We start from the raw sequence: 16,553 nt of genomic DNA, 5'->3' as shown, positions 1-16,553 counted from the left end.
AACAACATACCTCAAAAAATTAGAGGGGGGTATGCAGACTATCGATGTTTAGCATTACCGGAGCGCTGAAAACAACTCCGACGGATGCACTGTATGCCATTCTGCACATTTCACCTATAAACCTGGTCGCAAAGAATGAAGCATTAACAACCGCAACCAGGCTCGGTGCCTCGGGGCAGCTTGAGTGCCGAACATATGGCCATAGTAGTATAGCGTCATCAATCACAAGACGAACAGACTACCTGATTCCCTATCACCGCTTCAAGAGAGATCTTAAGGCCACAATAGAGATGGACAGTTGGCGTAAGGGTGGGCAAATGGCGGACAAGGTGATACATGTATACACAGATGGTCCCAAAGTAGTGGAAGGAGTAGGGTCTGCGGTATACTGTGCTGATCCGGAAATAAGCATATCGTACAGGCTGCCGGATTACTGTAGCGTTTTTCAAGCGGAAATATTAGCCGTAACCGAAGCAGTAGAAACCGTGGAAGAGAATAGTTTAAGCTGCAACCGTGTTAACTTTTATATTGACAGTGAAGCAGCAATTAGGGCAATAATCTCGCATATCGCAGCATCTAAATACGTGTAAAAGTGTAAGCAGTCTCTGGAGGGAATCGGGACAGGGAGAAGCATACATCTATATTGGGTCCCAGGGCATATGGGAATAGATGGGAATGAAAAAGCGGATTAAGTAGCTAAAAGGGGCGCATCCCTTGAAGCTTGTTCCGTAGACGTCCCAATTAGAATGGGCGAGATTAAGCGAAGGAGGTGCACATGATCGACCAAGCGGGTAAGGCGTGGGTTCAAGCGCGGGGCTGTAAAGTGTCGAAGATTATGTGTAGGTTTTACAACCTTAAACAAACAAAGTTGCTTCTATCATTAAAAAAGTGGACTGTAGACTCATGACGGGTATTCTTACTGGACACTGTCTTCTGGCGTCACATGTCTTCAAATTAGGCTTGGTCAGTGATAGCGGATGTAGGAAGTGCAGGTTGGAGGAGGAAACGATCGAGCACATTCTGTGCTCATACCCTGCACTTGCCAGGCTAAGACTCAAGCTATAAGGAGTGACACAGCTGTCAGATCTAGAAGCAGCAAGTGGCTTAAGTCCTAGGAAGCTTCTAGTATTTACCAAGAGGACGGACTTATTTTATAACATAAGTCCTGGTTTTTGATAGGGTTTTTAGTTTGGTTGACAAAAACAAACTTCTGGTAACACTACGGACTCAATCAGTCTATGTGAGTTCCTCATGGACCGGCCAGTTCAAGCTAACCTAACCTGCATTAAAACTTCCCTTTGCAAGTGTTAATTCTGTCAAATTCTATTTCAGTTGCACCATTCTACCCCAATGGCATACACACGTGCTTATTAGCAACTGATATTCATTTGTCAACACTTTGTTTAACTTTGCAGCGATAAATTTGGTTTAAGAAAACAGTTAAGCTAATCTCACCGATAAGTAAGTTAGACAATTAACTTCTTCGAAAAAACAGAAAAGTAGAATACCTGACATACATAGGCTTTAAATATTTTGTTGCTTTAGCAAAGTATAAAATTTCATCTAAAGTTCGAGAAGTTTTTTAAGGCACATAATCCCCACTTAATAAGCGTTTGCAGTCCTACACAGATTCTTGCGCATCTAAATAAAAAAGCTCCTCACATGGCGTAGGTAACTAAAGTAATACCTTTAATGTCCTTGTATCATACGTATTCTTTTTTTTACTCTTTTTAACTTGAAAATGTGTTTATGTCAAAGATTTGTGCTTCTTTGTAGTAACGTCTGATGATAAAACTCCATCACTCATCATCAAAATAACAATGAGACATTTGCAAATTGTGATTGATTGCACCTTGTTTTTTGGTTACTAAAAATAAACGTAGAGATTGCTGATTTCATTTTCATTTAAGTCATCCACTTGTTTCTTAAGATGCCTCTGCTTTACCATTATCCATAAGCTAATAAAACTAAGCCCTTGGTTAGAATTAATACGCTATTGTTATCACCCCTTTAGCTTTGCAAATTGGTATTACACGCGTATGTTACGTGGGCTGTCTTCTGAGTTTTATGTCCTAGTAACAAGACTAGCGGTAACAAGACTTTTTAATTTCAAAGGTTTATTGGAATTTAGTTTTTAGAGATTCCAAAATAGGTTTTCAAGGCAATTAGAAGATGATAATGCCGATGTTGTTCCATAAGGCCAACGGCCAAAAGCTCAAATTACCATAAGATTAATCAGACTTATGATGACTTAAAATGTTCATAAGGTTAATTGACTTTATGACTTTTCTTAATTTGACTTTAAGTCATATTTTAAAATGCTTTGTCTAATGTCGTTGGTGTAAGTTCTGGAGTTCCTCAGGGCAGCCACCTTGGGCCTATTCTGTTCTTGCTGTTTATAAACGATATTGCTACAAAAATAAAGTTTTCTAAAATTTTGATTTATGCTGATGATTTAAACATTTTTTTAATCCTTTTAACACCTTTAACAGTTAAAATCTTGAACATGTATACAATTTTTTATACCTTGGGGTTGATATGGATAGCAAACTAGACTTCAGCCTTTATATTGCTGCAACTGTCAATAAGGCTAGAAAGCGTTCTGGCGTTTGTAAAGTGATGATATGAAGAATTTAGCGACCCGAATGTTACTAAAGCCCTTTTTGTAACATAAGTCGGGCCGATACTAGAATATGGTGCAATAATTTGAAGCCCGCGCTCCAGATTCATATAGAATGGGTAAAATCAGTCCAAAAACATTTCGTACTCTTCTCCTTAAGATAGCTTCATTGGGATTCTACGTATAAATTCCCACCTTGTACTAATCGCCTAAAACTTATAAATCCCCATCCTTGCTAGTCGCAGTGAAATGCTTGCAATTGTATTTATGATTCAATTACTAAATGTCCCGGTCTCTAGCTCATTCCTTCTGAGCGAAGTAAACCTTCATGTATCTTCCCGGCCTTTAAACATTTTAAACTTCCTTACCTAAAGCATTGTGGAACAAATTTTTAGTTAAAAGAGCGCCTCCGCTGTTTGCGTCAAAACTACAAATCCCACTATAGCATATTTGATATTTCAGACTCGCTTTTTAGCATTAAACAATTTTTTCTTTCCTCTCTTTATAGCAACTAATTGTATTCATTACCATATTCTATTAAGTTCTACTAATTCCATCCATCTTTTTAATTAATTATTTATATAGGAATCTCTACCACGAAATCCTAATCTTTTGTTGCCAACTCTGGATTGCCTCAAGGTAGTATTTCTTGCCCGCTCTAATTTGCTCTGTTTATAAACGATATTAGGCCTGTTTCGATCATGCACAATTTTTACTCTATGCTGGTGGGTTGAATCTCATTAGCAGAGTTCCTTGCTTGTCCGACGTTTTTCGGCTACAAATTGACCTCAACAATCTTACTGAGTGGAGTGTTATAAATAGACTTGCCTTCAATATCAATAAATATTTTCATTAGAACTTGTCTAAAAATTAAAATATAATCAAATCAAATCAAGTTACTCGATTCTAAGTAATCAGCTGTCCACATTCGAAGTATTCCCTTAAATTGGGGTTATTTTTGGCTCTGTGTTCACATTTGTTAATCACGCGAACTTTGTAATTCCTAAAGCTTACTCCAATTTAGCATTTCTAAAGCGATATGCGAAAGATTTTAAAGATCCCTATATAAGGAAATACTTTTATAATTTCCTTGTTAGATCGAAGTTAGAATACGCCTCCTAAAAATTTGGAACCCATTCTATGCTTCTCATTCCGACAGATTGAGCGTGTGCAACGGAGTTTCACTCGTTTTGCTCTCCAACCGCTTCACTTCGCTGATCGTTTTCCATCTTATAATGCCCGATATTGCTTATAAACATGAAATCTCTTTCTATTAGGTGAACAGTCCTTAATGTTTATCTATGATGTTATCAATGGACTTAGGATTACTTCATTTTATTTATAGCAAAAATCTCGTATATTTAATCGCTAACTAATTTCTTTATTAACATACTACATATCTAGTTTATAAGACTTAAATTATTTACCTACATACCTTTAAATTTCTAGTCTATAAGATTTTTTTATCATAGACTGAATAAAGAATAATAATAATATTACTTATGTTTACTAATTATTAATACAGCACTTATTTTCCTACATTGATAAGGTTTCCTCGGTAACTGAGCAGTTTTAGATCTCAATGGTTAATAAACCATTGCCTTACAACGAATCGACTTGAACAGGATTAGCCTAGTTTCGTAAGAACACTTGAGGCCAATGCGCTGTCCCAACGTCCATTAGGCAATTTCCGTTTAACGTGTGACCATTTCGACAAAGAAAACCATAGCTACCCTGCAAAAATTGTTGGATTACGTGTTCCATTTTCTTCATGTTGGAGTACTCTAACAATACTCCTTTGCAATCCGTTTGCGGACCACCATCAGCCGATCATTGCTCGTTTTTTAACGACAGTGATCACGACAGGATGACGATCGAACAGAGTTGCCAAAAGTAAAATATTGCATGCAAATAACTAATAATAAAATTTTACTTTGGCAACTCTGATAAAATGCAACAGCGCACTGGTTTTATGTATACATACTATAGTATAGATAAATATTAGTTTCTTTATTCACGCAAATGCTAAATAACATAAGAATATTCGTAGTATAAAATATAAAAGTTGTATTGCCCCTCTTCATTTACTTTCATTTTAAAATAAATTCACTTCGATAATTCTTTCCGACACAATTCCTCTTTAGTATTTTGGCATATGATCCTCTGTGGGTGCTCCATGGTGTACTACAGTGAAAGTACTTTGGAAAGTACTCTCACGTATGTACTCTATGGAATACTCACAAACAAAGCGAGAGTGAGATCACCTACTCCTCTCATAGGACATCGCAATGTTAATTGGAGCACATTTTTTGTATGAATACAGATTAGACTTGGAGCAGTCCTATACTCACAAAGGAGTATTCCCTACATCATTTATAGAGTACTCGCGTTTTTTGAAGGGTATTTACGGCAATTTAAAATCAGCACTAAAGCGAAAAACTTCCACAGGATGGCTTAAACTTTTTTTTACCACTGTAATGAAACCAGTATTTGAAAAGGTAGCGCCAACAGCAAAAATTCGCGAGGTTTTGGGCTAATTTCACCTCCCCACAACGTGGATAGTGTAGCTAGTTTTTTTTTTTTAAATATTCATAACTGGGCAGATGTCTGTATCCACATTTTCACTTGTCGCAATTTTGTATGGTCGGTACCTAGGTTGGTTGGTTGGTTGGAGTGGCGAGTCCCAATTGAATCCAATTAGCACTCATGCGCCGTTTTGATACCACAACTCGTGAGTTAACCAATGAAAGGGTGTTGTAAGAATTTTCAAGCGCCTCAGGGAAACCCGTCCCCCTATATCCATCCCGTGGAGTTTATAAATTTGGAAAGCTCTCTCGGTCTAACATCCTTTAGTTCTGGGAGGCTTTCGAAAAAGGACTTTACAAGAAACTTCATTCTGCTTCGACAGTATGCTGGGCATTCGCACAGCAGATGCTTAACCGTTTCCTCCACCTCCGGACGCTTGCAGCTGCGACAGGAGGTATAGTGTTCAAGTCCCATTCATGCCGCATGTACGCCAATCGTCCAATGCCCCGTGAGCACCGCTACTACTCTGGAAATATCCCTTCCGTTCATCTTAAGTACAGCTATATATCGTTTTTTATTTATATAATGGCTACATGCTCTTTGAAACTCTACAGAACCGCAACCGCTTCCACCTTTTGTTGGCCTCGCTCAACCAGTGCCAGGAGATGCAACCCTTCATGAGTCCCAGGAGTGCAAGGACCTCCTTTGCTCCTGAGACACCAAGAGCCTCTCCACGCCATGCCAGCTCATCCGCCATCTCATTACCCTGTATGTTTCGATGCTCCGGCACCCATATAAGAGTAACGATATGCCGGTTCGCTCTCCCTACACTTCCCAACTAGGCTTGATGTTATGGTCGCTGACCCGAGGGCCCCAAGAGCCGCCTTGCTATCGGAGAAAATGGCTACCATGTTACCGTTACTATTGATATCCAATAACGATTTGCACGCCTCTTGTATAGCGAAAATCTCTGCTTGAAACACGCTTGCCATGTCGTGACGCCGATACATAAGGACGTGGGCGGGACAGTCGCAAATACTCCCGCTCCCACTCCGCAGGCCATTTTAGATCCGTCCATGAAAACCAAGATGTCGTATCTCTGAGTGATTCCTCCAACTTTCCAATCTTTCCTTGTGGGGAAGAGAATTGTGTAGTTTGTCTCGAAGACTGCCCTCGGACAGATGTAGTCCGCATTTGACGTGATGCGGGGTCGTTAATATTGAGACGCGCCCGTATGACGAGTATTTGGTATTTGGTTGATATGAACCGCAAAATTCTGTACTGTATATGTTGGAATTGGGTTATGCTTATCTATTGTGAGATTATAAGATCTTTCGGATCTTGGTGTCATGCGCTTTGTGGATCTACTTGTGGTCACGATGGCTCATCTCTCAACGGCAATATGTAGTAAAAAGAGGTCCATATAAATTTATATCAGATATAAGTTAGTATGGGTATGTCAGGATTATAAAACCGCGAAAATATATCTTTGGCTTACCAGAAGCTAAGCATAGAAGAGAAAAAAAGAGGAGTGGATAAAATTAAGAAATTTAATACCCATATGAAAATCTCTTAGTTCTTATTGTTTGTGATTAGAGCAGTGATCACCAAAATCAAAATTGCGACTTAGAGTACGACAACTGTAGTGATAGCAGTTTAGTTGTTGAGTAACAGAAAGGCATGACATATGCGCTTATATTTAACTGGACGTTGTAGCAGCGCACTTCCCTCAAGTGGCCCAATGACACCAGGCTAATGCTGTTCATTATTTTTTTTTTTTATTTATTAATTTTATTATTTATAATTTTTACTACTAAACAAAAATGAATAATAATAATATCCGTTAAGTGGGCGCGGAAAATTATTTTGCTAGCGGACGACCACTGCAATAAAGTGCCCTGGAAAGCTTTGTAGAGCTTCGCAAACTATTCGGCTTTTACTTACTTGTTGTGTGAGTGTAGCGACGGAGATTCAGTAAAGCAAATCGTCAATCAGTTTTCGCTTGTACTGCAAGCCCATAGTACAGTCCACAAGTAGGATATGTAGCAGCACGCACATACACAGCCACGCTCACCTGATAAAATGCTTGTTCTTGTTCGTTTTTTCTTGTGGATGCTATTTGGCACTGTTGTACTTCTTAGGATCAAAAAAAGTGTAGTAGCTGCTATCGAAAACTGCTCAAAATTTTTATTGTTATATTACAAAGAAATATCCTTATTTACTTTCAAACGAGCACTTAATTACATCTCTCTTTAAAATCCATATATTTTGGACAATTTTAATTAACAAATTGTGATACTTTATTACCGGAGACGATTGCTAAAACACGACCAAAACCATCGGGGGAGGTATTAATAAACGCGTTTTTGCCTCGCTTCCAATAATTCGAATAAATTTTTTCTCTTTGGACTATTGACAACAAGACAAAACGCGTCTTTTCATTTCTCTTTCCGCATTTTTGGACTGAATTGTTTCCTTCTCATACATATTATACTTGTAAACCTGTACTATGCTGCAAGCCATCTGCAGGCAGTAAGCAACTCACACGCTAATTATATGCTCAAACGTTTTTATTATGGACACATAATATTACCAAAATAAGTTGCGTATGTTTGCTCTGCCAGTGTCATCACGGAATTTACAACGATTCATATCTGTCTTAGAAATTACACTCCCAAAGCAAATCGTTTTGTATTTTTGTAGCCAAACAACAATGTATTTTTTCACTGTTTAATCGTTCAATCTCGGTTAATCCTAAAAAAATAACCGATATCCCACGTATTTTGTACAACGAAAGGACAACGAAAGGAGTTTGGGCTTTTCCAATTAAAAAACACCTAATCTGTGTCGTTATTCCACTTGATTTTAATCTAACCTTCGTACAGTTGTATTGCAAACAATCTCCCTTTTCATTCAACCTTGGTGAGAGCATGACAAATATGGAAGTTAACAAGAACTTCAAATTCCAAGGAAATTGCAAAAATGTAGTAGAAAGAACATGGCTAAAAAATATTTAAAAAATTCAAAACATAACAGTGAAGGTTAGGATAATAAAAATGAAAATCTAAAAACAATATGAGTTATGGGCTTGTTGTCATAAATCACATTCAAGTTCAACTAATATTGGAGGAATTCAAATCTAAATTAATTTATTTATTTAAAATACGCCTTGTAGTAACGGTTGATGGGTCCGGGTATTTCTTCAGGATATTCTCATAGCCATAGTGTATATTCATTATCACGACCTACAATCTATAGGAAATTATGTTACTGTCTGTGTGTCGTGTACCCCAAGACTGATATTCTTAAAAGGCCTCATCGGGTTGAACTTGGAGATTTCAGTTCGTCAGCCAAAAGCAATAGTTCTGGGTGTTTTCCTTTGGCAAAAAGGGGATATTGGTGTTCCTACTATTTTTCCTCTAGGTACATAACTTAGTTTTGACAGGTGTCAAAATGTGAAGTTTTTTTTCAAGAGGGACTAGATGTGATAAGGTGCAAGGAAAAGGCGCCATTTCACTCTACACCAGGGGTCTGGATTCCATACAACAATGGTGATCTCATTGCGCATGCGATATGTAAATCCCTTCAGAATGATGGTGATTTACATTTATTTTTTAAGATGGTAAACTTAAAGTATGACTGTCATTCTTAATAACAAACTCGGTTTGTGTCTTCCAACCGGATATAGCGAAAGCCTATTCCCTCCTGTAGGAGATAAACAAGCTAACTTGACAAGTTTCGTTATTAGGAGAACAGAGGAGTTGCTAAAAAGGTCGAAAAATTAAATTTTCAGAATCATTGCCACATTTGCCGCCACTGGCCACTTTGCCTGCGTTCTGAGAGAAAATGACCCCTTAGGAATAATATTTTTAAAAATGAAGAAGGTTGTATAAAAAAAAAACATTAAATATTGTAACTGACACACCCACGGTCTTGGATTCAAGTCCCGAGCAAAGCAATATCCACAAGAAAGAAGGTTGAGTTCGGGTGTAACCGAACATTACATACTCAGTTGAGAGCTATGGTGACAAGATAAGGGAAAATGACCATGTAGGAAAATGAACCGAGGGTAACCCTGGAATGTGCTTGTATGACATGTGTATCAAACGAAAGGTATTAAAGAGTATTTTATGAGGGAGTGGGCCATAGTTCTATAGGTGGACGCCTTTTCGAGATATCGCCATAAAGGTTGACCAGGTCTGAATCTAGAATGCGTTTGTACGATATTGGTATCAAACGAAAGGTGTTAATGAGTCTTTTAAAAGGGCTGGGGCTTAGTTATGTAGGTGGACGCCTTTTCGAGATATCGCCATAAAGGTGGACCAGAGATGACTCTAGAATGTGTTTTTACGATATGGGTATCAAATTAAAGGTACTAATACCACGAACAGCATTCCTGCCAAAATTTCAAGGGTTTCTTATTTCGCCCTGCAGATCTTTTTCATTTTCTTTTACTTAATATAGTAATAGTTTTTTCTAAAGTTATATTTTGCGTCAATAAATCAATCCAATTACCATGTTTCATCGCTTTTTTCGTATTTGGTATAGAATTATGGCATTTTTTTTATTTTTCGTAATTTTCGAAATCGAAAAAGTGGGCGTGGTCATAGTCGGATTTCGGCCATTTTTATACCAATACAAAGTGAGTTCAGATAAGTATGTGAACTGAGTTTAGTAAAGATATATCGATTTTTGCTCAAGTTATCATGTTAACGGCCGAGCGGGAGGACAGGTTGTCGACTGTGTATAAATACTGAGCGTGGCTTCAACGGATTTCGCCCTTTTTCACAGAAAACAGTTATTGTCCTAGAATCTAAGCCCCTACCAAATTTCACAAAGATTGGTAAATTTTTGTTCGACTTATGGCATTAAAAGTATCCTAGACAAATTAAATGAAAAAGGGCGGAGCCACGCCCATTTTGAAATTTTCTTTTATATTTGTATTTTGTTGCAACATATCATTACTGGAGTTGAATGTTGACATAATTTACTTATATGCTGTAAAGATATTACATTTTTGTTAAGATTTGACTTTAAAAAAAAATTGTTCTCCGATTTTGCTAATTTTTATTAAGCATACATATAGTAATAGGAGTAACCTTGCCAAATTTCATCATGATATCTTCAACGACTGCGAAATTACAGCTTGCCAAATTTTGAATTTCCCTCTTTTTAAAGTGGGCGGTGCCACGCCCATTGTAAAAATTTTACAAATTTTCTATTCTGCATCATAATTTCAACTCACCTACCAAGTTTCATCGCTTTAGCCATCTTTGGTAATGAATTATCGCACTTTTTCAATTTTTCGAAATTTTCGATATCGAAAAAGTGGGCGTGGTTATAGTCCGATATTTATCATTTTAAATAGCGATCTGAGATGAGTGCTCAGGAATCTACACACTAAATTTCATCAAGATACCTCAAAATTTACTCAAGTTATCGTGTTAACGGGCGGAAGGACGGACATGGCTCAATCAAATTTTTTTCGATCCTGATGATTTTGATATATGGAAGTCTATATCTATCTCGATTCCTTTATACCTGTACAACCAACCGTTATCCAATCAAAGTTAATATACTCTGTGAGCTCTTCTCAAATGAGTATAAAATTTGATAAAAAAGTTTCTTCAATTAAAATTAAAAATGTTTATTTGGTACTGATTTGGCAAGCACTCCAAGTAAATGTTTGCCCTGAAAATAGTTTCAGAGAAAATCCATCTGCTTTGCAAATGCCATTCGGAGTCAGCAGAAAGCAATTAATAAAGAAAATTAACTAGGAGCCAAATTTGAAGAGAAGCACGGCCTTAATCTCCTCTATGGTAAATGAGACGAAGTATTTATTTTTATTCAATCTGTTATAAAGTTGAACTGGTACACCAGAATTTGTTTCACGAAATACACCAATTACTTACCAAGACTTATAACCGTCTTCTTGGCAAATACTAGAAAATTTCTTGGACCAAGTCACTGTATATTAAAATTATAAAGGTAGAGCGCGTGTTTAAATTTTAAATAATCAATTAGTTAATCCCAAGTACATGGTTTGCCTTAAATTAAAAGATTGCGCTCCATCTTTATAGTTTTACAACCCTAGATTCTTTTACAAGAGCTATTGTTAAAGTTTTTTAGTCAAAATTCAAGAAGACTATGTCTGTATTAAAGTAAAATTTGCCTTCTATTTTTTGGTCCATTTATATAAAGGTAGTCCTTAAAATTCTTTTATCATCTTTTTATTTTAAATTTTTTAGTATTGCCTACTAAAAGGCAATTGCAACTTTGATTAATAATTTAAGTAATTCCTAAGTAAAAATTCTTATCGTTATTTATTTGTTCAAAATAGCAAGATTTAATAGAATTAGTGGGATTTTCGCTGACAACACCTGCGAAAACAACAGAATTCCACCTCGTTTGTCAGCTACTTAATTTGCACAGCTGAAAATCGTGGTGAAATTCGCATATGCCTTAAAGTCTAAAAGAATCGTGGTGAAATTCGCGTACGCCCAAAAATATGCAAGGACGTGCATTGAGTTGGGCCTTCAACGAGGTGAAATTCTACAACGCCTGCAACACTCAGGAGGCTCGATCTCGATCCATGCGCCACCTAATGGATTTTTTTTTGATAAAGTATTGCATTGTCACCGGGTTCTGACTTACGGCCCGAGTTTTATTTCTCTAGCTCATCGGGAAGTTACTCGAAAATCGATCGCAAGATTCCCCCGTTTTTAAAGGATTTGCAGATATCTTGACTAGCGCGCCACCTAACGGAACTTTGTTTTATATAAGTTGCATTGTCACCAGGCCTCTAACTAAGTCCCAAGTTTCAAGTCTCTAGGTAACCGGGAAGTTAGTTAAAAATGGATTGAAAAATTCCCAAATTAAAATTTGTTTTCTTACTATCTCGATCCGCGTGCCACCTAGCGAATTTTTTTTGATCAAATGTTGCATAGTCATCGGGTTCTGACCCACGGCCCAAGCTTCAAATCTCTAGCTCACAGGCAAGTTACTCAAAAATCGATCGCAAGATTCTCCTCGTTTTTCAGGTATTTGTCTCGAACTATGTGCTAAGTTACAAGTCTCTTGGTAACCGGGAAATTAGTTTAAAATGGATTGAAAAATTCCCAAATTAAAATCAATTTCCCCAATATCTCGATCCGTGCTCCACCTAGCGGAATTTTTTTGATAAAATATTGCATTGTCACCGGATTCTGAATTACGGCTCAAGTTTCATATCTTCCGCTTACCGGGAAGTTACTCAAAAATCGATTGCAAAATTCCCTGCGTTTTTTCAGGCATTTTCGTTTATCTCAATTCGTCTGCCACCTGGCGGCATTTTGTTTTCCGCTAATTGTAGTGCCATCGACTCGCAAACTATGTGCTAAGTTTCAAGTCTCTGGATCACCGAGAAGTTAGTTAAAAGTCGATCGCAAAATTTCCATTTTATAATTAATTTTCTGAATATATCGATCCGTGCGCCACTTAGCGGATTATTTTTTCACTTGCATTGTAATGTCTCTCAGATCTGAACTATGTTCTAAGTATCAAGTGTCTAGCTCAACGGGAAGTTACCGAAAAAGACTTTTCCGTGGGTCAAAAATTCGTGTGGAAATGAGGGGACAAACATGAAAGCGACCTAATATAAAGGTAAAAAAAATTAAGAAAAATGTTCAAGTATTCTTAACTCAAAGTGAAACCTTTTATACAAAAATTAGAAATACTTATTTATGTTATATTATGAAATATTGCTCAATTTATATACAATTTTTCTAGGAAATGTTTTCTTCATATAAGGTAACTGCTATTTTCTGAGTGCGCCTACATGCATTGATCTTCATTTTGTCTCCGTTGATAATAATATTTAGAATGGTACCTAAAAAAGGGTGTTGGAACGACTTAATCCTGCCTTGATTAATTCTATTAGATATTTCATATTTCGAAATGTCACGTTGTAGTGCTCTTAAAAACTGTGCATATATTGAAGCATAAAATCGTAATGAAATTAAAGACAATAATTTTAGAACTTTTCCCTCACTTTAAGTAAACCTACATATCTTCAGTCTTCCACAAAAACAATACCGACTCTGTTAGCAACAAGTTTCCTACTTGATTAATGCGCTGCTGCTGCCTATCAAATATAAATCCTCTTGGTAGCCAGTGTCTATCCAAGCCAGCTTTACTCAAATAACCGAACATATACTCAAAACTCCAACAAGTGTTTCATGCGGCAACTGTACCAACCTTAACACCTAACGGACTACTTATGTTGTCGGCCTAACAGTAAGCAGTTGCTGTTAATTTTGTTGTGAATAGGGACCATAATTTGCCATTTATGTACGCGTCTGTAAGTATGGTTGTATGTGAGCCTTTTTGGAACTTTGATTTTTGCTCTTGGCAAGTAAACCAATTTACAGGTCTTTTGCCTTTTGACATTTCCTTGTACGAGTACGTATGCCACTTAGGCTGACATCCGAGTTCTAAGCTGTCGTTGACTAGAAAGCTCTAAATGTACATATTTGGCTTTATGTTGTATATTGTATATGTATATAGGTTCTTGGTTGTTGTAAGTATTTTCAGTTAGCTTTGGGTTTTGTTCACTTTAATGCTTAATCTCTGAAATGAGGCAGCTAAGTTTAAAATGTTTGGGCAACAGGTGGTTTTTGATTTCGTTCTTTATAGCAGAGTAATTAAAGGCACAAATTAATAAAAGCGTACATATGAACATATTCAGGTTTAAGCTTTTTCATTGTAAATACCAAATTTATGAGTATCTCTGGTTAGTTTAGATTGTAAGGATTAATTACACAGCATTGGAAAAAAACACAACAGTGATAAAAACTCGGAAGTGAGAGCATTTTTCTAGTAGATCTTGAAGATCTAAGATAAACTGTAAACAAGATGTTCCACAAAATCCTGAGTTACGAAAACAACCTGTTTTTCGTACCTTTTGACTCTTTTGAGCCTATAAGGGATTTTCAGTTTCAATCCGGATCATATAACAAAAGAGACTTCACGCGATATACATATATGTATATTAGGGTGGTCCTTATAATCGAATGTAGTATTTTTTCCAGTCTCACCCCCTAGATCGGTTGCACCACGGTCAACTATATCGCACAATAATTTTTATCCCGATTGGAGATGGTTTAGGCGTGTCGCAGGGGTGTCAAATTTGAAATTGCTCTATTGAGACTCAAAAAATAAAAGTGATTTTTATTTTTATCTAATACTTGAAATCGGTAGCCCTATGGTAGAAAATATCAGATGCAAATTCTCGTCCCGATTGGAAACGCCTAAGGGGTGTCGCAGGGGGGTTGAAGTTCAGACAAGCCTATGGAGACTCGAAAAATAAGAGTGATTTTTCTTTTTATCTAATACCCGAAATATATATCACTATGGTCGGAGATATCACATACAAAATTTTGTGGTTACGATTGGAAAAGCCTAAGGCGTGTCGCAGGGGGGTGAAATTCCAGACTAACCGATGGAGGCTCAAAAAGTGAGAATAATTTGTTTTTATTGAGTTTTCAAGTTATAAATAAAATAACAAATAAATGGAAACCAAATTCAGACATGACGGCATATAGGCAGTAGAGATATACGCCGCCGATAAACACCGCCGCCGCCGCCGCCGATTTTGTTTTTTTGTCAAAAATATACGCGTTATACTATATTTTCTCGTTTAAGACTGTTTAGGCCATTTATTGTTAATGTCGAAAATTGGTCGAATATGGTCGAAAGTGGTATCAACGGATGCGCATGACTGCCAGTTATAAGAAACTAACTCTTTCTAAATCTTTCTAACTGTTCAAAAGTTATTTAAAAAAAACAGGCGTTTTCGATGTCAGATTAACACGCACAATTGTAAACATAAGTGTTTTGCGCGGATATAGTTTTGGTCTCCAAACCGGTGTTGGACCCACCCAGGGTAATTTTTTATAAGCGCGGCCGAAGGCCGCCAATGCAGAAAGGTGTTGCGCAAAACTACTATGGATATCACCCCCGGTTTCGGAGGGACCCGCGGGTCATTTTTCGGCTTTTGTTTAATATCTTTTGAACGCGTTAAAATTTTTCTTTTCCGCCTTCGGGTTATTAATACTTTTAGTAGCGTATTAGCAATCGACCCGTCAACTGGACTTTTACCGAATTGTCAAAATCGGTGGAGCCTATCGGCTGCTATTCAACTTAAAAGACTAAGAACAAAGACAATTCAAATGGCGATAGTTAAACATAATATTTATTTACATTGTTATTATTAATTACATTGTGTTATTAAAATTATATAGGTATGAAATGTATACACCCAGTGATAATAAAAGTACCAAATAAAAAATACAAAAAGTATTCAGGGCCGCAGACAGCAGAGCCGAGCCCTGGGACAGTTCGCGTTTACAGGCCCCCCTAAAAAATAAACTCAATCCATTAAAAAAAATAAGGTAACGTGCACAAATTTTTCAATTCACATTGCCAGTTTTATTTCATATAAAATAAGAATTACATAAATGAAATGTTAGATTTCTTTGTTTGATTCGCTTACATTAACTTTTTCTAAATATGCACATTTTAAGAGCTAGAAGCAGCCAAGGAAAATCTTCCGTGCTTTTTGGTCTGCGAATATGGAAATTACCGATTCAAAACTAATGCTGTGAGCAAGGCTGGACTCCAACGCCAATTTTCCAATGCTTGTCAAGTGATTTTGGCTCATAGTAGAACGTAAAAAATTTATCATGCAAGACAATGGAAAAAGACCGCTCCCCTTCAGCCACACTGACTGGAAGTGTGCAAAATATTCTTAATGCTATGCAGATGTTCGTAGATAATACTTCCATCTTCAAGTCATGAAATTTCTTCAGAAGTTTAAATGGTGGCAGCGAATCACATGCCAAATTTGATAAGTGGATGGCTTTGAGATGAATGATTTCATCTATTAAATCCGTAGAAATATCGATACCATAAATCTTGCAGAATGCCGCTGCCTTTTCTCTGAGCTCTTCTTCCGTCAGATCCTGATACTTCCACAAAAAACTAAATTTAATCACAATGTCATTTACGGCTTCGAAACGTCTTGTCATGTTACCAATCAAGCAGTCCAAAAGAACGTAAAAAACTTGCTGAAAAATTGAGTTTCGGAATCACACTCGGGTGATTCGCTAGGTAATTCATCGAACTGGCCTTTCTTATCTTCCTTCTTTTCTTCTTTTCTCTGCGAAGATATTCACAACTCCTATACTCTCTGCCAGAACTTTACACTCTTGAAGTATGATTGACCATTGATGCCTGAACTTCTTCAACTCGTCAATCAGGCTACGTATATTTTCTGTTTCCACGTACAGTGTGGCTTTTCTAGCTTGCAGTACCAGATTTCGATGGTTGATTACCGTCAGCAATTTGAGCCAAATGGGCGCTAAGAGGA

This window comes from Eurosta solidaginis, chromosome 3 (assembly GCF_040869045.1).
Source record: "Eurosta solidaginis isolate ZX-2024a chromosome 3, ASM4086904v1, whole genome shotgun sequence".
Taxonomy (NCBI): domain Eukaryota; kingdom Metazoa; phylum Arthropoda; class Insecta; order Diptera; family Tephritidae; genus Eurosta; species Eurosta solidaginis.
This window is presented reverse-complemented; position numbering follows the sequence as displayed.